Raw genomic sequence first — 4,553 nt, forward strand, 5'->3', positions numbered from 1 at the left:
AAAAGAAAATAATAAAATGGAGAAACATATAAGATAGTATTGGAAGGGAATTCCAGTGAGTACTGGAATTTGCCCGTGTTTAATTTCCAATTGCTTAAAATACCCCTGACCTCAAAAGGTAGGAGTAAGACAAAAAAAAAACTGCATTAACATGATACAAGGAAATGAACAGACCAGTTGAAGGTTGTGGGCTACATCCATAGTTAAACATTCTGTTGCTAGAACAAAACAAGTCATACTCACACCCTGGACCAAAAGATTCTATAGGCAAACCACTCCCTGGGTGGAATTCAAAGTTATCTCCATAAAGGAACTGGACCCTTAGTTGGATTCTTAGACTTTTGTTTAAGGAACAAAATCTACTTTTCTATTCCTGAAATACAAGGTCTGGCTATTAGCCACACCTGTTGACAATAACCTTGAGAGAGCAGAACTCTCTGTTCAACCTCTAGGTGGGACCTTTGTTTGAGGTAGAAACACAATAACCTTGAAGGAGTAGAAGTAAGTTCCAACTCTTTGACCTTTGGTCCAGGTAGAAATAGGCTCACATTTTTGGGCCTCCACAGTTCAACAGTGATTCTATCTATCCGTATGTGGCTCACACATATGAGCTGGGTTGTCCAACAGTGGCTAACCACGTGCTGGAGAAGCCAAGAATCTTTTAGCCACTCAGCCCACCATGCTGCCTTCCACAGGAGCCCCAATGGAGACTGAAGGCCTAGAAGATAACCAGAGAGCTGCTGTGTTCAGCCCACGTTGGAGACGGAAAACACTGGAATCTGATGTCCTTGGAGAACGGCAGCAGCAGTGGGATGCTGGACACATGAACACATTCACCAAGAAAGAAACGGAGTCATGGGGGACACACTCCTTTTTCCTCGCATTGCTTTATATCTGGGCTAACCAATAGAAGGTTCTGGCTGTTTTGAGGGAGGAGCTTTCTGGTAAAAGTCTCTCAGACATGCACAGAAGTGCCTCCTAGTAGCTTCGAGCTTTCCAGGTTTTCTTCTATTTATCTTAGGAGCACCTCGGTATAGATATTAAATATGACCATGGGCTGGCGGGGGGGAAGTAGCTTACTGCACAGCAGAGCCAAGGACCTGGGTTTGATCCCATGTACAAGGGAGACAAAAAGAAATAGACTGACCAAGTTAAAAATATTATCTTTGGGAGAATAAGAGTTTCATCAAATAGCATATTCTTTCAAGTGAATTCCATTTTATGATATGTAAAATTTCATAAATAGGAGATGAGGGAAAACTATAAAAAGAAAAGAAAGTCAGAAGGGGCATGCCTCTCTTTAAAATAAAAAGGCAGTTCTTAAAAGGGGGCTGGAATGTAAAACATCCCAACTTGGCACAGGGGACACTTTCTCCTCCCAAGTCCATCGCACTCCGTCATCTGTCTCCAAGCTAAGGAGGCTGGAAGGCACAGCTTTTGGATGTTCCCCAGCTAGATCTGGACTTGGACCTATGAGGATTCCTGATCTTCGCCATCTTTAGTCTACACATAGTTCTCGGAGCTCACTGCTTATCACTGGGACTTTGGGATAATGAAGCACTGGCTGCTATAAACAAGTTCCATTCTGATCATATCAAATATTTTAGAACAAATATTTCTTAATTTAGGGAACTTTTTTGGAAGTTAAGGTCATGTAAGTCAAAGTGTTTATACATTTGAATAAGCACCCATGTACATAGAATGTCTTGAGCTTTTAGAGAACAGCTATAAAAGCCATCCAGCTTTGGAAGGCTCTAATCACTCTGTCCCTTCGACCCTTCTCTAGTTTCTTCAGAAAATCATGCTAAGAAAGATTAAAATCATAGGCAATGGCCGGCCTAAATTTAAAATCCAAGTTCAACGATTTTCTTAATATGTCCCAGTTACCTCATCGAGTTTCGGCCTCTTTCCTGGGACTGAATAAGTTTATCCCATGTAACATTTGCCTTTCAAATGAAAGGGAAGGAAGGAGGGAAGGAAAAAAAGGAAAAAAAATGTTCTTTCTTGGCAAAAGAAGAAGAAGTCTATTTCTTCACAAATGAGAAAGGAGGCTCCTGTTAGCCAAGGAGAAGAAACGCAACCCCATGCTCTAATGGGAATCAGTAAGTGTTCTGACTGTGTAGTTGGGCTCCTGGACAGGGACTGATATGGCACTTTCTGTGAGTGATTTATTTTGCTCTTTTATTTAAAGCATCCTTTATTTTTAAACCATTTGATTAAAAGCCAAATCACAAGCTTGACAAATTTCATACTTGGCAAATTTAATATTCCAAAAATGTCCTTACATTTCCACCTCCAACTTCAAAATTGAACTCACCCCATCTTCAGGACACTGGTCAAAGGCAGGTCATCCAGAAGCAACCTAAGACTTCCAAATATATCCAAACTGATTCCCCGTGTTCTGAAAAGGCAACCCTTCTCTTCATGCCGGCTGTCCCAGGCTCTCTCCTTGCTCTCCTTAGTTCACTTCTTTTCTATTTTCAAAATTTGTGAGTTTCTAGGCTGGTTGTTTTCTAGCGAATTAAAATTAGTTAACCAGATGCCTCAGAATCTTTCCCATAGAATATGTCTAATATTTCTGTTTCACCTAGCCATTGCTAGTTTACATAAATTATACTGTAAGGCCAATGAAGTGGAAAAAAGGAGGAAGACAGAAAAAAAGAATGATCAAGAGGAGACAGCTGATAAGCTGCAAACATGAACTTCGCCTGACAGGAGTTGAGCTTATGAAAGGAATCCGTGCGGGGATAGAAGAAGGACAAAGAAATTGCACTGAAGGGCAAAGTTGGCAACTGTAAGAAACTGGGTGTTAACAAGTAGAGCATGTGAAGAGTGTGGTAGACCCCCGCAGACTGAGTCCAGGGACAAGAATGGAAGATGGCCTCTCTTCACCATGAATCATGACTTCTCACTCCCTACCCTCCACCACTCTTTTCTGATATAGGGATTATGATGTCTACATATTTAGGATCACCCTTATCTTCTGTGAGCATGGATACGTCCTATTGAGCTGGCTCTACTGCTGAACACAGGGTTGAGCAACATACATAGTCCAAGCCAACCTGCTCATTCTGCCCCTTGGTCACAATGGCTGGTTGAGGCGATCAACACCAGTGACACTGGGATCTGAACCCCCTTTGGTTGGACTCCTGTCGGATGTTGTAGCTGCCCACAGAACAGCTTGTAGGGTCTCAGGATAGAGCCCTCTCCTTGGAGAGTAGCTGAGTACAGAGGGTTTCTCAGTTCTGCCAGCACTCCTTGGGTTGCACAACCTACTCCAAAAGAAGTTTCTGGAGTTTCCTTCATGAGCAAGGAATTTCCCATCTCTGATTTAAAAAAAAAAAAATGAATCGCGTATTCTACCACTGACAACAGAAAGGGTCCAAACTGATACACATTTCATTTCTATGAACGCCTTTGTGTTAGCTATCAAATATGAATACGGTCATACTATCAGCCTTTTCTCTTGAGAGAAGACTTGCAGGTTCTGTTGAACTAGGCCTTGTTGATGAATATCTGGGACAAATGGGAGCAAGGATGGTCTTTGTCAACTAGGAGACTCTGCAACATCTCCGCCCTGCTAGAGAACATTATGCAATCGGAAGCCCTTCGCATGCACATCACTGGCCACCAGGGGGCCAAAAGGGTCTCCACCAATCTGAGGTCAGCAGTGCCCACGCTGCCCTGTGTAGAGAGCAGTTGATTTATGTGAGCAATCAGACCTTAGTAATTAAACTGGGCAGAGTGGTGCTTCCCTTTATATGCAATGCGAATCAATTTAAGTGAGTTGCCAGTAACTGGGTACTGATAATAAAATAATAGGGTTATTTTAAAAAACTGAATGGAAAAATAACTCTGGCTATAGGTCATGAGAAAAGCACAATATTCTATTGGCTTCAGTACTGGCTCTGCGTTTTAACACCACCCCCTCCCATCCCCATCTTGCAGGGGACTGAATGATCCAGGACCTCACATGCGTGAGGCTGGTTTTCTGTCACTGAGATCGATCACTAATGCCCTGGATTAAGTCTTGATCACTTTAAAGACAGCACTGATGGAGGGAAAAGGAAGCGAGCATTTATTTCACGGCATCTGTTAATATATCAGCTACAAGGTTTTCTGCAGCACCTACAGGATTTAACCTGAGCTGGGCTCAGAGAAAGAGGGGATTTGGTGACTCACATTACTAGGAAGGCCAGAGGGAAAAAACTTAATGGAGAGTTGACTCAAAGGTTTGTAAGATAACAGGGCCATTGCTTCTGTTAAATTATTATTGTTCTATGCATCTGGTTAGTTTGCCTGCATGTACGTCTGTGCACCACATGCATGTGTGGTGTCCATGGAACCAGAAAAGGGCACCAGTTTCCCTGGAACTGGAGTTACAGATGGTTATGAGTTGCCATGTGGGTGTTGGGAATCGAACCCAAGTTCTCTTGAAGAACAGTCAGTGCCTCTTAACTTCTGAGCCATCTCTCCAGTCCTCTGTTGTTTGTTTGCTTGTTTGTTTTGCTTTGTTTCATCCCCATTTCTTCAGTGTTTCTTGTATTGGCCAA

Source organism: Microtus oregoni, unplaced genomic scaffold, assembly GCF_018167655.1.
Source record: "Microtus oregoni isolate MIOR12 unplaced genomic scaffold, Mior012 000021F_ref0000039, whole genome shotgun sequence".
Lineage (NCBI taxonomy): Eukaryota > Metazoa > Chordata > Mammalia > Rodentia > Cricetidae > Microtus > Microtus oregoni.